Source organism: Notechis scutatus, chromosome 3, assembly GCF_049901735.1.
Source record: "Notechis scutatus isolate UNSWTSFEM ecotype Mainland chromosome 3, rNotScu1.2, whole genome shotgun sequence".
NCBI classification, from domain to species: domain Eukaryota; kingdom Metazoa; phylum Chordata; class Lepidosauria; order Squamata; family Elapidae; genus Notechis; species Notechis scutatus.
Genome location: NC_142011.1, coordinates 149945461 through 149965133, shown reverse-complemented (window position 1 = coordinate 149965133; position 19673 = coordinate 149945461).

The following is a 19673-nucleotide window of genomic DNA, read 5'->3' as shown; positions in this document are numbered from 1 at the left end:
TCACATGCTGGTCACACCCACACCCAGTTTAGCAAAGGGGGGGAAAATCCCAATACATCATGTGAGGCTGCCATGACGACGTGAGTTTGACATCCCTGGTGTACAACAAGGGTTTCTAATCTTGGCAACCTTAGGTCTTTAACTCCCAGAATTTTGCAGCCAGCAATGCTGGCTGGGGGAATTCTGGGAATTGAAGTCCATGTGTCTTAGAGTTGCCAAGATTGGGAATACCTGATCTAGAGAGCCCTCCCTGGGATCTCTATTGTACATACCTTTTCTGCTGAAATTTTAGTTTGTCTGGGTCTAGTAAATAGTCCTTTTCTTTTATCAGCTGATGTTAATTTGGCAGGAAAGTTGGCTGCTGCTTTTGCTAATAATTTTACATTAAGTAAATTGTAGAATTTTCATTTATTTTTTTTCAAATTGTTGCCGGTCAACTTTCCCAACTCTTTTTTTTTTCATATTGGCAAAAAGGAGTGTTAATTTTATTCATAACCATTACCACGTTTGTGGTAATTACCATTACCACGTTTACTTCTTTCTCTGATTCTTCACCCAAAGTTTTGGTATCTGCTCTGGGTTTTCTACAATCAGTTCACATACCATGTATGAGTACTTAAATGATGTTTGTCATATTTGTCCATTGATTTGTCAATTGCTTACAAGATAATAGGTATAAGTACATACATAGTTATGAATACATGAAATGGGTACATATAAGAAAAATAAAAGAAACAATAGGACAGGGATGGTAAGCACGTTGGTGCACTTATGCACGCCCCTATAGACCTCTTAGGAAAGGGGTGAGGTCAATAGTAGACAGTCTAAGGTTAAAGTTTTTGGGGTTTGGGGAAGAGTATTCCAGACATTAACCACTCTGTTGCTGAAGTCGTATTTCCTGCAATCAAGTTTGGTGCGATTAACCTTGAGTTTGTATCTATTGTGTGCTCTTGTGTTGTTATGGTTGAAGCTGAAGTATTCATTGACAGGTAGGACATTGCAATGTATGATTTTATATACCATACTTAGATCAGACCGAAGATGGCGTAATTCAAGGTTTTCTAGTTCTAGAATTTCAAGTCTGGTGGCATAAGGTATTCTACAACGAGTAGAGGAGTGGAGAACTCTTCTTGTGAAATATTTCTGAACTTTCTCAACTGTGTTAATATCAGATACGTAATGAGGGTTCCAGACTGATGAACTGTATTCGAGTATTGGTCTAGCAAATGTTTTGTATGCTCTAGTTAGTAGTGTGATATTACCAGAGAAAAAGCTACGTAGGAGTTGAGTTCCACTGTTTACATTCCCACTTATATCTTCCTTATATTTGTTAGATTCTGAACAACTATCAAACACATTACTAGTCTTTTGTTTAATTTATCCTAAATGTATGTATTTGTTTATTTAGGCAGCAATTTGAATGTGCTCTGCTTGTTACAGATTGGTGCAGAGCAGCAATGGGATGACACACTGTGCAGAGGTATTAGGATGAGGTGATGCATTTCCAGAAGGGAGGAGATGGATCCTCAAGTAGAACCTCTATCCAGGATTGATTCTCTTAACAGTGGCAGCTCTGAGAATTAATCCCAACTGGAGATTTGTCATTTTTTTAAAAAAAATTATTGGTTTTTAAAACAAACATAAACAAACAAAACATAAAAACATCAGGCGATCTTCCATATATGTACATACAGTGTGCCGGTTGGTTTACAAATTGTTTTGTGCTTCCATTTCATAGTCTTCAATTACAATTACATTGTATATGATCTCATATTTTCAATCCAATATTAAATACATTGGTGTCATTATTAATCAATCATTTGACTATACTTTTATTTATTCATGCTTTGGAAAATAATCATATTTTACTTAATTTGTTTTGTGACAATTCATATTATCATCCCAAATCTATCCTGAAAACATTTTGTAGATATAATAAGAAAAGAATACATCTTTATATATTTAGTATTTTCTAAAAGTCTACATATTTCATTACTATACTTTATTGTCTAACCATTGATAGAATAGATCTCAAACTTTATAAAATTGTTTATCATCCTGTTCTCTAATTTCAAATGTCAATCTGCTCATTTCAGCACATTCCAATATTTTCTTAATAATTTCCTCCTGTGATGGTATTTTCTCATTTTTCCAGTTTTTAGCAAATACAATCCTAGCCGCTGTTAATACATTTACAATCAGGTATTTCAAATCTTTACTATATATTTCAGGTAAAATTCCCAATAAAAATATCTCTGGTTTCAAGTCTATATGCTTTTTTGTCATTTTTTCCAACCATGTGTGGATTTTAGTCCAGTATTTTTTAGCATCCGCACAAGTCTACCACATATGGTAATGTGAGCCAGGTGTCTCATGACATTTCCAACATTTTTTGGATTTATTCTTGAACATTCTTGCTATTCTTGTCGGGGGGAAATGCCACCTGTAAAACATCTTATACAAATTTTCTTTATATGCTGTTGACATTGTCATTTTATAATTTTGGGACCACAATTTTTGCCATTTCTCTAGATCAATCCCATATCCAAAATTCTTCCCCCAAGCAATCATAGTTTCTTTAACTTGTTCTTCTTCTAGTTTAATTTCTAATAAAATATCCATACAATTTTTTAATCACCTTTTCATCAGTACCTGTCAAAATCTTATCTAAGTCAGTCAGTTTATCATAGAAACCTTCTGTTTTAAAATATTTATCATACCTTGAATGTATTTGCGCATATGAAAACCAATTCATCTTTATACCTTGTTCCCCTAGTTTTTGTATAGATTTAAGTTCACCCTTTTCATTCAATATTTCACCATATCTAACTGTTTGTTCCTTTTTGTATATTATAGGATAAGAAAATGCTTCAATAGTCGATAGCCAGACTGGAATTTTCAAATAACATTGTCTTTTAATCTTCTCCCAGTTTAACCACAGAGACTCCCGTATATAATGTCTTCTAAAGTACCCCTGTGTTTTAGTTCCTTTATACCATAGAAAAGCATGCCACCCCAACCACAGATCATGTCCTTCTAATGTCAACAATCTAGTATTTCTTAATGTTATCCATTCCTTAACCCACATCAAATTTGTAGCTTGGTAATACAACTCCCAATTAGGCAAACCAAATCCTCCTCTTATTCTAGCATCTTGCAAAAGTTTTAACTTTATTCTCGCTTTCTTACCTTGCCATATAAATTTCAGCACAATTTTATTTAAATCTTCAAAATAGTCTTTTCCAAGCCTAATTGGAATTGTTTGAAACAAATATAAAATTCTGGGTAATATATTCATCTTGATTGTTGATATTCTCCCTATTAATGACAGTTGTAAATTTTCCCATTTCGCCAAATCTAGCGCTATCTGCTGTTTAAGTTTGATATAATTATTTTCTTTTAGTGTACTGCATCTTGCTGTCAAGTATATCCCCAAATACTTGATCTTATTCGTGACCTGAATTTTCAATAGGTCTGCCAGTTCTTCCTTTTGTCTTAATAGCATATTCTTTGTCAACATCTTTGTCTTATCTTTATTTATTTTCAAACCAGTCACCTTTCCATATGTCTCTATCTTTTCTATCAATTTTGATGCTGTTTCTAGTGGGTCTTCTAGAATAAAAACCAGATCATCTGCAAATGCTTGCAACTTAAATTCTTCCTTTTTAATTTTAATCCCTTTTATATTCTTTTCATCTCTAATATTTCTATTTAGCACTTCCAAAGTTAACACAAACAACAGAGGTGACAGTGGGCACTCTTGTCTTGTTCCTTTTCTTATATCAATAGAGTCTGTCAGTTCTCCCTCTATCATTACCTTTGCCGTTTGCTTATAGAATATAGCTTCTATTGCTTGAATAAGTTTTCTAGCAAAGCCCATCTGTTCTAGCAGTAACAACATGAATCTCCAATTCACATTATCAAATGCCTTCTGTGCATCTAGAAATATCAAAGTCATTTGTTTTTCAGGATGTGCCTCGTAATATTCCAAAGTGTCCAAGATTACTCTCATATTGTCTTTAATTTGTCTCTTTGGCAGAAATCCATTTTGATCAGGATGAATAAAATTATTTAAGTATTTTTTAAGTCTTTCTGCCAATATTGAAGCAAAAATTTTATAATCTGCATTTAGTAGGGAAATAGGTCTATAGTTCTTGATTTGTAATGGATTGGCCTCCTCTTTTGGAACAAGTGTAATATAAGCTTCTGACCATGATTTAGGTATCCTCTTCTTTAACACAACTTCATTCATAACTTCTAGCAATGGAAGATTCAACGATTCTTGTAATGTTTTGTAAAATTCTGCCAGAAGTCCATCTGGGCCTGGTGCCTTTCCATTGTTTTGCTTCTTGAGTGCTTCAGTTAACTCCATCATCGTTATATTGCTTTCTAACATTGTTTCAATCTCTTTAGGTATCTGGGGTAACTTAGCATTCTGTACTCTTTCCTCATCAATATTCTCTTGTGTGTATAGTTTCCCATAATAGTCTCGAATGATTTCCTTCTTCTCTTTGCTACCATAGCAAACTTGGCCTTGATCATCTATTAATTGCAATATTTTCCTTGATTCTTTCTCCTTTCTCAATTTATATGCTAACCATCTACCTGGTTTATTTGCGTCTTCAAAGTAGTTCTGTTTAGCACCTCTAATTTTCTGTGCTAATTCTTCTTTTTCTATTAGACCCATTTTATGTTTAGTTATATCCACTTTTAACTTAATGTCCTTTTTCTGTGGCATTTTCTGTAGCTCTTTTTCAAGTCCTTTATACTCATCCTCTAATGCCTTAGAGGCTAATCTTTTCATGGTGTTTCTTTTCCTTGTATAGTCTGTTATCAAGGCATATGCCTTCATTGTATCCCATACATTCTGGATTGATGTATCTTCTTTTTTGTTTTCTCTAAAGAAAAAAGCCAGTTCTTTCTCCATCCACTGTGTGAAGTCTTTTTCCTTTAAAGTAGTATTATTTAGCGTCCACCTAGATCTTCTTCTTTGTCCTTTCCGTTTAATTGTCATTGGATTGTGATCTGCCCAATTACTTGTCTCAATATTTATTTCTTGGATATTAGTTAACAATTCTGCTGACATCCATATCATATCTATTCTGGACCATGATAAGTGTCTATTTGAGTAGAAGGTATATTGTTTAATTTTAGCATTTCTTTCTCTCCGTGTATCTTTTAAGTTTATTTCATCTACCATATTAAAAAAAGATTTAGGGAGAGTCTTTCTGTTTTGCTTTATTGTTTTCTGTGCTGTATAGTCCAGTTTGTTGTCTACAATTCCATTAAAATCTCCCATCATAACTATATTAGCATAGTCCAGTTCAATTATTTTGATATGTAATTTTTTATAAAATTCTTCTTGTTTATCATTCGGGGCATAGATTGCAATCAGGAGTGTTTTTGTATTATTATCCATTATTTCCACCATTAGTATTCTTCCGTAGTCATCAGTATAGATCAATTTCGCTGGAATAGTCTCTTTAATATATAAAACCACTCCTCTTTTCTTGCATTGTGTCAAGGAGGTAAATATTTTCCCTAGTTTTGGCTGTATCAACAATTGTTCATATTGCTTTTTAATATGTACTTCTTGTAGGCAGATTATATCAAATTTTAATTTCTGTAATTTATGGAAAGTTTTCCTTTGTTTAATGGCTGAATTAAGTCCATTTATATTAATTGTAATCAATTTTTTCTCTTCTGTGGTTATATTTTATAATTAGGATTGGCAGCTCTCGTGGATCTTGCTTCACGTTGACCTTTGGCTTCCTCCTTTCTACCTACTGCACCTTCCTCTTTTTCAGTCGTCATTTGGCAGTCCTCTTGGAATTCAATTAGTGAAATTTCTTTTTCTGCCTCTTCCTCTTTCCCTCTGAAAAATTCTGTATAAAATGATTCAGCTTTCTCAATTGAATCAATTCTATATCTCTGTTCTTGCCATGTGAATCATCCTGCAGATGATTATGCAAGGAATTCAAAACATTCAAACAAGATCAGAGAATATTGAAAAGAGAATAGAGAACATTGAACAAAGAACAGAGAACATTGAACAAAGAACAGGGAAAACCAATGAAAAAGTCGAGAACATCCAACAAATGATGATGAAGTATGATGAGAGACTACTAAAAATTGAAGAAGATAAACAAAGAGATAAGAAGATTGGAGACATTGATACCAGATTAACTGTGGTTGAACAAGATAAAAGTGGTATGCTGAGATGGGAGATGGACAGATCAGAATTTTATCTCAGATTCCAAAACATAGAGGAAGAAAAAGGACAAAATCTAGCTGAGATAATGATAGAAATATTGGCTGAAGCTTTGGAAATAACGGAAGAGAAGATGATGGATGGAATAGATGAGGTTTATCGAGTCTTCACAAGATATGCAATGAGAAATAGCCTACCAAGAGAAGTTCACATCAGATTTACAAAGAAAGCCATTAAAACGCAAATATTGCAAGTGGCAGGAGAGAAAACATTGAAATATAAAGATAAGGATATTGTGGTTTTGAAACAAGTACCCAGAAGAGTGAGAGAGATGAGAAGAGAATACCGATTCTTAACCAAATTGCTACTTTAAAAAGAGGTGAATTATAAATGGCTGATTCCAGAGATTTGTCATTTTGAGGAATGCATTGGGCTTGGAGGATTTATGGCATTTGGAATGTGCCAATCTCAGGCAGGAAAAGACAATTGCACTGCAATGAGGAGTTGGGGCAATAGGAATGTGTTGGGTATGTGATGTTTAAACCTGTGTGATTCCTCATATCTCCCATATTTGCAATTACCTCTTTAGATCTTGAAGGACAAATTTCTATCTACTGGCTGGCTATTACTAGACCCAACCATTCTCGTTAAATTTCACCCAATCCCCAACATTTTCATTTAAGTTCAAAGAACTGGAAGAAGCAGATAATTTGGACCTCTTCTAGTTGGGTTTCCTCTGGTAAAGATAGGATGGAGGTGGTAAAACTGCCCTAGTATTTTTTGGGTCTCTGTCATTTAATGCCATCAATGATGAATCTGTATGGATTAACTATGGGAATTTATAATAGGAGGCATAGTATTGTAGTGATCTTCCTCCTTTATTTGTGGATGGTTCTAGTTGGTGTTGACTGGTCAGAGAAAAGTTTAAACCAAACTTCCTGGTTTGTGGGGTATATTAGTTATCCTTATTTAATCTCTACAGACCAATTGTTGGATTAAATCAGTTGTACATCTTGACCAAGTGACCCTGTTGAGATCTTGTTCCAGTGCCTGAAATTGTTAGGGTCTAGAGGAGAGAAGAAGAGGCTAAGTTCATCCTTGCTAAATCTGTGCCTTCTCTGTAATCCAAGTACATTATACAAAAGTTGATTTTCTAAGACAGTGAAATCTTCTTGGGTGGCTTGGCTTTTTGCTTTAAGTGGCCAATTAAAGGATTCAGTCATTGATACAAAGATGATACATTTAACAGCTGTGTACAGTACCACTGAACACCAGAATCTTATAAAATATCCCAATTTAAGGCCCCATTAACTTGTGTAATAACTTTGTTGTTGCATTTGCAATGCTTTACTGTAGTTAAGGGTCAAGAGGCATTTACAGTAACTAAAAACATTTCAAAAACTTTTAATTAGGTCCATTTCGAAATGGTTTGTATCTAAGGTAGATTCTGCTTTTATTTCATCAATCTTTTTTTTTAAAAGGAAATGCTTTAAATATTTTAAATCCTTTTAGTATAAATAAGAAAAAGTGGAGCACTGTATCAAATGTCAAATCAACTTGCTGATTTATATATATTTAGCTTACTTTAAGAAAGCCAATCTGTATATACAAATCAGTTTTCATTGCCTTATCCGATAGTAAAATGAAAGGCATAAAGACAGCATTGTTCATTAGTGATTACCCAAGCATTAAAAGAACTGGCACAACTAATACAAACTAATGTCATAAAGCCATATGTTTTGGAAGTTTTGTTGACCATGTGTAAAAATGAGGGGAAAAAAGATTTCAGAAATGCTAGAAGCCTGAAACTAACAAATTCAGATTTTTATTAGTTTTTCAAAATATAAACAAGAGAAATACCAAGAAAAATGAAAATAATGGGAAATAATGGGAGGAAAAGGGGAAGAGGAAAACTAACATCTTAAAACAGGAGGTCCCACTTAACTTCTCTTCCTTTGTCACTGCTAGGACAAAATCTAGTTTCTCAGCTGGTCTTTGAAAACTTGCAGATTTGCACACAAACCACAAATCACCATGCAGAGTAGAAAGCAGGTTTCAAGGGTTTTAATATCAAACAACAAATTTTCCATCTGACAAGAATGATATCCCAACCGGTCTAGGTTAGCACTGGAAGCTTATTTAAAGGTATAAACACACCCACCTAAATGCTTCTATCTCCTATCTACACCCCTAATTATTCCCTTAATCACCCCTTATTCCCATCATCCAGTTTACCTAATAAGTCCAGTATTTCCTTCCCTATCATCTATCCATCGCTCATGCTTCCTATCTCATCACAAGTAAACTAAATAGTTAAACTTCCCCCATGGCCTGTTTCTTCAGCCCAGTTGATTCAATTGTTATCATAACTGAGCTGTTATCTCTTTCAGTTTGGCTTTTGGCAGAATCATCTAATTAACGTCCAACAATCCATCAAACACAGATAGGAGTTTCCCTTCAAGTTACCCGAGGACTGATCCCTTCACATGTCATCATTCTCCCACGCTGCAGCTGATGGGCTCAGATCATCTCCCCAACAGGTTACCTGTTACTCCAGACCATGGGTGTCAAACTCGCTAGGACACGTTGTCATCACGTGAGGTATCACAACTTTTTCCCCTTCGCTAAACTGAGAGTGTGCTTGATGCATCTGGCCCACGGGCCGCAAGTTTGATACCCATCCAGATCATCAAGAATGATTCCACGCGGGGCTTCCGGTTTGTCGGCTTCGCGAGCGGCAGGGATTTGCGGCGCGATCCTGCCGCGCTAGCGTTTTGGGGCTCCGACCCAGCCGGGTACGGAGCTAGCTGCCCTGCAGGGGCAGCTGAAGGTAGGGGGATCCGGAGAAGGGACTGGGGTGTTGCAGACTCCTCCTGGCCGGCAGAACCCCTTTTCCCAGGACGCGGTGCAGCGGCGGTCCGTAATGGCCGCCACAAAGAAGCTGGCAGCCGGGTAAGAATGCGAGGAGGAAGTGGAGAAAGTGATTGAGAGGAGAAAGTTTTTCTTGGCTCCTAGGACTCTAAGACATATTTAATAAAATTCCTGAAAAGTATGACTTTCTGAATAATACCTGCCAGAAGAGGAAAAAAGCGGCTGCTTGAAGGTGCTGAAAGGATAGCTTTCCTCTTTTCCCACGGAATAAATAACTGGATATTAAGAAACCTATTTTTTTAGGTGGAAATTGGTTTTAAGCGATGAGTGGGAAAGAGAGGATTAAAAAGAAAATATTTGTATGCTAAGATTTGTTGGAGCAGATGCCTTAAGGATTTGAAGACTAGAATATATTGTAACAAGACTTTAAACAGATTTGGACTTTCTTTCTCTTTGATTGATATCACCCCAGAAGGAGAAAGTGAGAACTCTGCCTTGGTTTGGACTGATTGATAACTTTGGGACTGTTTTATCTTTTTATTTTCTTTTGAATATTCTGGTTGTTGTAAGAAGAAAGAAGGAGAAAAGAAAAGAAAAGATTTATAATGGCTCTTTCTGTTGAGGAACTAAGAAATGGTGTGGAAGAAGCTTTCCTTTTCTTAGAAATGGCGCTTACTAATTATCAACAAAAATTACAACAGATGAAGACAGCAGAGGAACAAGAAAGAAAGGAAGGAGCCATCTTTAATGAATCTCAGAATTTGATCCAGAAAAAAAGAAGAGAGAAAGAAAAGAAAAGAAGAGAAAAGAAGAAAACTAAAGGATTTAAGGACTTAAGATCTAAAAACATTTAAGAAAGGGAAAAATAAAGTGCAAAACCAATATGATGATTGTAAACAAAGGGGAAAAGAAATACGACAGAGAAGGGAAGCCGGTAAGGCAGAGGCTAGAAGAAGGGGGTAGAAAGTTTTGTTGGGAAAAGAAAGAAAGGAAAAGGTGGAGAAAAGCTACAACGTTTTGAAATTAAATGGAAAAAAGGAATTTTTATGGATAATGGATAAAGTAAAAAGATTTTGCAAGGTACATAAGATGAGATGGTAGTATTGCAATGGTTTAAGAGTTGATAAGAGATTAAAATGTTAAAATGTTTAAAAAATGATTGGTTTTAAAACTTAATAATAGGAGGGGTTTAGAATATTGTTTTAATTAAAGAGTTTAATAAAATTATGGTATTGATGTTATTATGAAATTTTTATTATAGTATTTCTTTTTAATATTTGGATTTATTCTCTAATTATGCACTTAATTGTGTTGGATGTATTAGTTAGATAGAATGTACCAAGCAAAATCTGATTGGGTATTAGATATTATTTTAAAGATTAATTTGATTAACTTAGGGGGAGATAGAAAGGCATCATACTCTGATTAATGATTTCAGGAGAAACTGATTTTCTTTTTTTTTCATAAGGGATGAGACAAAGGGATGATAAAAATGGACAAAAGATACAAATATAATGATTTAAACTAAGATGATTAATTAAGGTAGAATTAAGAAGTGTGAAATATGTGGAGAAGTTAATATAGAAGGCTTAGAACGGTAAATAAAATAAGTAATGATATGTAAGATGAGCATGAATATAATTGAAGTCCATGAAGAGAGAGACACCTGGGTCCAAGTTACTTTCCAAAAAGATATTTTTTTATGTTTTGTGTGTTGTGTGTATATGTCTTTTTGGGGGAGAATTGGTAAAAACTTGTAGAAATATAGAATGAGAATAATGGTAACTAAGTCAGAAAGAAACAGATGAAATAATAATAATGATATTGAATAAGAGTAAAGAGAAGTAAAGAGAAATTGAATAAGAGGTTTTGGTATATTATATGGAAATGGTTTAAAACAGAATTATAATTTATCTGACTTGTTAAATTTACAAAGGGAAAAAGGTTTAAACATGTAATGAATAATGATAATTTGTGTGTTTTAAAAATAAATAAAACTTGTTTTAAAAAAAAAAAGAATGATTCCACGCAATTCAAACACAATTTCACACAATTTCACATAATTTCACATAATCCAGTATGCCTAAAATCGTGTTAATTGACATTGTCCAAAAACTGCACGTTTCCCACAAAGTTTGGGAAGATGGAATGCTTCATGGAATATGGGAATAACTGGTGTCCTAAATCTATTCACGCTAAAGGGGTTAAAATATAAAGAAGAAAAGACAGCAGCTGGGGAGTAATATGACCCTTCAGGCTACAAAATAAAAGCTCAGAATTGAAGCATTATTTCTTCCTCTCTTCTATATTGAATATACTTTCAAATTCTCCTGGATTTGAACTCAGTAGTATTTTTTTTTCCCTCTGGAAAAGTCAAAGCCAAAAGTTTCCTCCTGATGATGCAGAAGGACTGAGGTAAAATAAAACAGAATTTGTCAGATTTTCCTTTTAGCTCCAAGTAACAATAAGGTGAAACTTGGTGTGTTTTCTCACCATTTCCAAATATTCATCATAAGTAGTTTCCATCCTCTGGAACATTGTGCCCTCCCCCCCCCAAAGTAAGATCCACCCCTACCCTCAAAACCATACTCTGCACCTAGAAAAAGCAGTGTGGCAATCATCAGACAGCAGCATGAATTGACAAGAGCAAATGTTGCCATTGCTAGTTTTTCGACCAATTAACTCTCTTAGTAGATTGCGGAAAAGATGTAGATGCCATAAATAAAAATGCACTGCAATATTTTGATTAACGATATAATTTAATATAGGCTAGACAATAATAGAAATAAGCCAACTCAAAAATTATATGTTAATTAGTCTTCTTGATCAAAGTGGAAGACAGTACGGAATGAAAAAGACCCTTGAATAAGAACTGATAAAAATTTCCTATCGGCCAACAATGGGATACTGCTGCTAAAAGAAGAAACACATTTTGGGGTTTAATGAACTAAAATATAGTTTTCAATCGGGGTGGGCTGCTGGGGGTTTGCAGGGGGTTCGGGAGAGCCCCTAGCTAAGATTCTGTGCAGTTCAGAGAACCCCCAAATCCCACTCCTGGCTGGCCTCACCCGCCTCTCCCAGGAGTCCCCAAGTGGCCCATTTTGGATGCAGGTAAGTGCAGGTCTGCACAGCGGCTCAGGGACGGCAAAAAATGGGCTCCTGGAAGTTCAGGAAGGCTGGAAATGGGCCACTTTCTGGCTTCCAGAGAGCTTCTGGAGCCAGGGGAGGCTGTTTTCACCCTCCCGGAGGCTCGAAGAAATCCTCTGGAACCCAGGGAGGGCAAAAACAACCCCCCACCATGGTGCAGGAGGCCAAATAGACCATGCCCACCATGGCCACGCCCACCCAGCAACTGGGCAGAGAACCCTTTGCTAAAATTTTTGAAGCCCACCCCTGTTTTCAATGATAGTTGTTCCATTTTGTTTTGTGCTGAACAGACCTCACTGAATTTGAGTAAAATATCAAGTTATAGCACCACATTTTTAGAAGGATTGTGACAAACTTGAAGAGGTTTGGAGAAGAGCAACAAGGATGGACTAGGAATTAAATTGTATAAAGAGTGATTGAAGGAGCTAGAATTACACGTATGCCTTTAGATGAGAAGAGTAAAAAGGAACACCAGTCTTCAAACAGTAAAAGAACAGCATCGAAGGAGGTCAAGGTGTGTCATCCATTGTTCTAAAATGCAGACTTTCGAGACATTTAAGCTGCAGAAAGTCAAAGTCTGATTGACTGTTAGATAAATAATTCTTCTTAGGGAGATCAAATTTAATAGTGGAATCAATTACCCAAGGTAGTTGTGGGTCTCCCTTCATTTGATAAGTTTAGGCAGAAGTTACCATTGAACAATAAACAAAACACAGCCAACTGTTAGGGATATTTTAATTTGGATTTGTGTCCTCAACAAGGAGACAGACTTTGTTTCTATGATCTCTGCCAACTTTATGACTTTCTGAAAATAAATTGGAATGTTCAGATAGAAGGGGAAATAAAATAAAGGTATGGAAAAGAGGTGGTGTGTGTGTGTGTGTGTGTGTGTGTGTGTGTGTGTGTGTGTGTGAAAGGTTAAAAAAAATAATACTCTATTGCCACTGATAATTAGATACAGGTAGTCCTCAATGTATGGCCACAATTGAACCCAAAATTTATGTTGTTAAGTGAAAAATTTGTTAAGTGACTCATGGAAATTGCTGAATTAGTAACATGGTTGTTAAGTCATTCTGGCTTCCCATTGACTTGACCTGTAAGAAGGTTGCAAAAGGGAATCACATGACCCCAGGACACTGCAACCATCATACATGTGAGTTGGTTGTCAAGCATCTGAATTTTGATCATGTGACTTTTTTCAGTGCAGTTGTAACTTCGAACTGTTGTAAGTCGAGGACTACCTGTAGTTTTGATAGGATCTGTATGGAAGCATAATCATGACAAGGAAAGATTTAAGTGATCAGCTGATTTCCTTAGAAAAAATAGTAACATTTTTGGGTTTGGGAGTGGAGAAGAATCTGGATCTTTTAGACCATAATTTGTATTTTCCCAGGAAGCCTTCCTTCACTATTGCAATTCTAAGTAAAAATGAATGGAATTGTAAAACCGAGGCATGAAGGTTGCCTCCTTACAGATTTAATGCTCAGTAAAATCTTTCAGTTCAGTTTCAGTGTCAGAACATGAATGAACTAATTAAAGTATATCCCTGATAAAGATTGGGATCTCTTTATAGTATCACAGCAATGACTTATTCAAATTATGATTCTTTTATTTTCATTGAAAGATTCTTCATAACTCACTTTCTCTGTTGTTGCTCCCAATGAAATTACAATGTGATTACTATAAAATGTGGATGTTCTGAATCAAACAAAAGTAAATTTAAAATAATCAGTCACAGCTCTATTCGTAAGATATAATTAACCATAAGTCCAACACAAAGGGTTTTGGGCTGAGTACTGAATAAACAGCATTAAATGCCACAATAGGAAAGCAGATTCTTGTACCGATACAATTTTCAGGCATTTACCAAGTTGAAAGACAATTTGTACTAGTGTCATTTGAAAGTTCAAAATTCACAATTGTACAGAAGAATGATGCCAGGATCTGCACTAGCACCCACAATAATGGTAACAGAACACTATGAAAATTCTGTTCAGGTGACAAGATTGGATTTCTGAATATAAGAAAGGCAAGAGGCAATAAACAAAGCCAAGCTTTGCATGAAAAAATTATTGGATTCAGTAACCACATCCAGGAATATTTGTGGGAAAAAATTCAGAGGTGAAATCCTGAAGTACAAGTATCTTCTGATATGAATGGTTAAGAGCACCTTGAACTGGTAATGCAGAACGAGGTTTGGACCATTGAGCTATCATTCCTACCTTACATAGAATACATTTACCATCCTTCCTCCCTATAGAATAAAATGTCATTGCACTTTGTCAAGGTTGGTACAGGTCATCCTCAAAACATTTACAATACAGATTTGATAGTCCATCTGGTCCAGATTTAATTGCTTTTGAGAGCTCCCTTATCATTATGGTCCATTCATACATTTTCTTTGTCTATGATCCATAGAGGATTTTGTTTAAACCTGTGTTCACATTTGTATTTAATGTATTCATCTATTTTCTCCTTTATAGAAATTAGAATAATAATTATGAAATATAATTCACTAATTGCATGGTTACATTGTATGGTTACATTGTATTAGTCTTTGACTATTAGCCTTGTAATTTCATTATTGTTTTTGTTTTTCTTTGCAGTCAAAAACCAATCATTTCTCTGGTTTATTCACAAATTTAAAATTCCTTTGCTTTGCATAATTCAATTTTATTTCCATTTCTCTCTTTGTTAACATGGATAAATTGTTGTTGTAAAATCATAATTTGTTGTGAGCTACTTGTATTCCTCGGATAATTCCTTAATTCTTCACTTCCTTTTATTTCATCCAGCATGAAACAAATTTTAAAGGATTTTTTTTCTTCATCCTGCCATTTAAAAAGTATTACTAAATCTTATATTTCCAGAAAGTATACTGAATTAGTTGTTTAAGTAAAAGCTACAATAACTCTTTTTGCCTCTCCTTGAACAATTCCATCTGTAGACTGCAAACTATGTTCTAGAGAGGTGTCACCTGGCAACTTTAAGACTTGTGGACTTCAACTCCCAGAGTTCCTCAGCCAGCTTTGCTGGCTGAGGAACTCTGGGAGTTGAAGTCCACAAGTCTTAAAGTTGCCAAGGTTGGACACCCCTGCTCTAGAGGTATGGTTCAATGTGAAAATTAACTTCATATCTAAAAAACAAAACTGATGCAGAATTCAATACAATATGAAAACCATTTCAGTAATTTTTAATCTTACAAATAGATTTGCACCACATTCAAAACTAGGGGTTTATTTAACATAGAATTGTACTTCTTTATGATTTTCTACACTTTAAAGATTAGGCAGTGACTATTGCAATTTCTCTCTATTGAAATTTCTATAATTTATCATTTGAGCTATCCCAGTTATAGTTAATGATTGCATTAAAAAGCCAATTTAAAAACTGATTTATTTCATAATGCTGACACATTTCAAACTGATTGCAATTCCAAGATGCAGATATATATTAATGTCTTTTTCATTTTTCAGCTAATTTTCTAAGTTGATTTCCTTTTCATCTATTTGCTGTTCTTTTATTCTTGATTTGTTGTTGTTATTGTTGCAGATTAATACATTACCACATTTGAAAACAAACAAAAAAGAAATTTATTTTATTTATTTATTTATTTGATTTGCCAATTGTTTACAAGATAATAAGTATAAGTGTATACATAGTTGTGAATACATGAAATGGGTACATATAAGAAAAATAAAAGAAGAATAAGAGAAACAATAGAACAGGGACGGTAGGCACGTTGGTGCGCTTTATGCACGCCCCTACAGACCTCTTAGGAAAGGGGTGAGGTCAATAGTAGACAGTCTAAGGTTAAAGTTTTTGGGGTTTGGGGAAGAAAAAATGTGATACTAACAGCTAATGATTTGCTTAGCAGCATGATTGTACACTTCCTATGTCAAGGCTGTCAAATTCGCGGTCCGGGGGCCAGATGCATCATGTGCTGGCCACATCCATGCCCAGTTTAGCAAAGAGGAAAAAAGTTGTGATATGTCATGTGATGATGTAATGGTGAGAGTCCTACGTTAAAAAGTGCAAACTGGGAAATAATGTCAGATACAGGAAGTATCTGGGGACATTGAATCTTATCCTTATCTTAAAAACTGCTTGTTCCTATAGTAGTGTCTTCATCACTTATCACATGAGCCCTTTTCCAACCTCATTCAAGACTAGGATCTTTACTCCAATCATCCGAAAATTTTAGAAAAGTATTCCTAACCATTTCACAGGCTGTTTGTCCTTGGAATTAGTGGCTCAAGAGCAAACTACAGACAATACAGTATACAATCTTCTAGTCACTTTTTTTCAAGGGCCCATAATGATCCTTCTATTCTGATTGATCCTTTCTGTCTTCACAACTGATTTGGGAAAGTATTGGGTTTATAGCAATAACAATAGCACTTAGACTTATAAACTGTTTTACAGTGCTTTACAGCCCTCTCTAAGCAGTTTACAGAGTCAGCATTTTGTCCCCAACAATTTGGCTCCTCATTTTACCCACTTCAGAAGGATGGAAGGCTAAGTCATCGTTGAGTCTGGTGAGATTTGAACTGCCAAATTGCAGGCAGCTGGCAGTCAGCAGAAATAGCCTGCAGTACTGCACTCCAACCACTGCATCACCTCTTTATGAATTTGTTACCTGATTTGTAACAATTTTTCCTGATTTCCAACCATTTTTCATTGTTATTTTGGATACCGTCCACCATAACCAATTCTTTATAACATTCTTCCATTTCACTAAATACTTGCACAATTTCAGGCAAATTTTTAGAGAAGAAGCTAGATCAGGCTTGTCCAACCCACGGCCTGTGGGCCGCATGCAGCCCAGGTCGCCTCGTAATGTGGCCCAACGCCCACCCCAACCTTCATGAAAGATCCAGCGAGGAGGAGGAGGAGAGGCAGGCGCGAGGCGGGGCGAGGCGAGCAACAGAAAAGGCGGGCAGCCGCAGCCCAAAAGTCCCGCCCTGCTACCTCCTGCTGTTGCCGCCGCCGCCACCACCGCTGCTGCTTCTGCCCCCGCCCCCGCTGCCACCGCTGCTGATTCTGCCCCCGCCGCCGCTGCTGCATTTGCAGGAGGAGAGGTAGGCGTGAGGTGGGGCGAGGCGAGCAACAGAAAAGGCGGGCAGCCACAGCCCAAAAGTCCCGCCCCGCCACCTCCTGCTGTTGCCGCCGCCGCCACTGCTGCTGCTTCTGCCCCCGCCGCCACTGCCGCCGCCGCTGCTGCTTCTGCCCCCGCCGCCACCACCGCTGCTGCTTCTGCCCCGCCGCCGCTGCTGCCGCTGCTGCATTTGCAGGAGGAGAGGTAGGCGCGAGGCGGGTGAGCTTTCTTCCCCCTCCCCCCACCCCGCAAAATTTGGCCGGAAAATTAATAAAAATAAATAATTTGCAGGAGGAGAGGTAGGCGCGAGGCGGGTGAGCTTTCTTCCCCCCCCCCCCCACCCCGCAAAATTTGGCCGGAAAATTATACAATAAAAATAAATAATTTTAATAAATAATTAATAATAAATAATAAAAATAATTTTATTTTATTTTATTTTATTTTATTTTATGTGCGGCCCAAACCAAATTTTCATCTTCTAATGTGGCCCAGGGAAGGTTGGACACCCCTGAGCTAGATCAACTTGTATTTTTTAAATTATTTTTTAGAATATATCTCCTCCTAGATTACCTGTATGTATTAATGCTATCTGGCTATACTAAGGCACATTCTTGAATGTGTTGAGATTTCAGGGGAAAATGTAGACATCATTTACCTTGAGGTGTATACTTTGCTACAGTCTCCAACGAATCTGATCCAAATGCTGTTTGCTGTTGGACTATAAGTTTTCTAAGACAGGAGATATATCTGGCTGCTTGTTGAGTGCCATGCACATTTACAACAGTGTCCAAAATTATAAATATTTTATCTCTGTGAATGAATGACTTCTAGAAGGTACCAATCACTGTGCTATTCTTGTCGTCTCTGAACACATTTTTGTCATTAGAGGCAAGAAGATATTGAATTCTTTTACTCGCTTTCCTCTCTGTGAAAAATAATGATGGTTTTAGTGCTTTCTCTGTCTCTCTCTCTCCCTTCTTTCCTCCCTCCTTCTTATGGGTGTGTGTGTGTGCGCGTGCGCACACCATAGCACATAAACATTGTGAATACAGCACATAGTGTATATATGAGCATACTGGATTGTAAAATCTGATGGCATAGCACTACCATATCATTTTACATGCTCTGGGTCCTCTTGAGCCTTCAAAGAAAGTATTTATTAGCCCTTAGACCAAACTATGTGCATGCCATATCATTACTAGCTCAGGGGGAATCATTTGAACCAATGTAATTTACTCAATATTGGTCAGTTTGACTCCTGACCCATGTCCCTTGATGGTGTATCCTTAGCAACCCTTGATGTCTGTTAAGTCAGGATGTGCTTATTGGTCGCATCTGTGACAGCTTGCTAAAGGCTGCTTAACACTGTTTTTTTGGTGGTGGGGAAAAGCAATGTATATTTCACTCTGGCTATTATTTATTTAAACAAACAGGATTAAAATAGCAGAGCTCCCAAATTTGGGCTGTAGAAATTTGGATGACCAACAGATATAGGAAATAATAACTTTTTGTCCCCATCTAATGGTTGTCTGGAATTTTGCAGTCCAAATTTAGAAGCCTTATTATAGAGGAAAGAAGAAATAAGATGTAGATATAGACATAGACATACACAGTTGTTAAGGGGAGGAGAAAATAAAAAAGAGAGGTTCACATACACACCCGTATTGTTTTGAAGTGTAAATAATTTAAAGTAATAACTTTTTAAAGCAAGAGAATCACGTTGAAAGAGTGCATGATAAGGGTTAATTTCTCCTTGGAGGCTAATAGCAAAAAGTATCCCAGAAACATACCTAATTTAACAGGTTTACTTCCACATTATTTAACAACTCTAAAAATGCTTTATCATACGGTTGTTGTCTGTATGAAGAAATAAGACCTGCACATTTTATACAGAATGCTGTACATGTTCTGTGAATATGCTGGTTTCTTTCTTTATAAACTTTTTGTAACCTGTTCCACAGGGTTTTCTTTAATCAGACAAACCTGTTTTTACTTAAAGGCAATTAATTCTTAGTTCTTTTATTAACTCTAATTATTTTGAAGCATTCTGTATAGTGGTGGGATTCAAAAATGTTTACTACCAGTTCTATGGGCATGGCTTGGTGGGCGTGGTGTGGCTTGGTGGGTGAGGCTTGCTGGGCATGGCAGGGGAAGGATACTGCAAAATCCATTCCCTCCCCTCCCCACCCCACTAACCTACTTTCCAGCTCTGTTCTCTTGTGCAGGGCAACAAAAGAAGACCCAGCCAATCAGCTGGGACTTGGGAGGCAGAGAATACATGGGGGCGGGGCCAGTTAGAGGTGGTATTCTGAACTACTCAAAATTTCTGCTACTGATTCTCCAAAC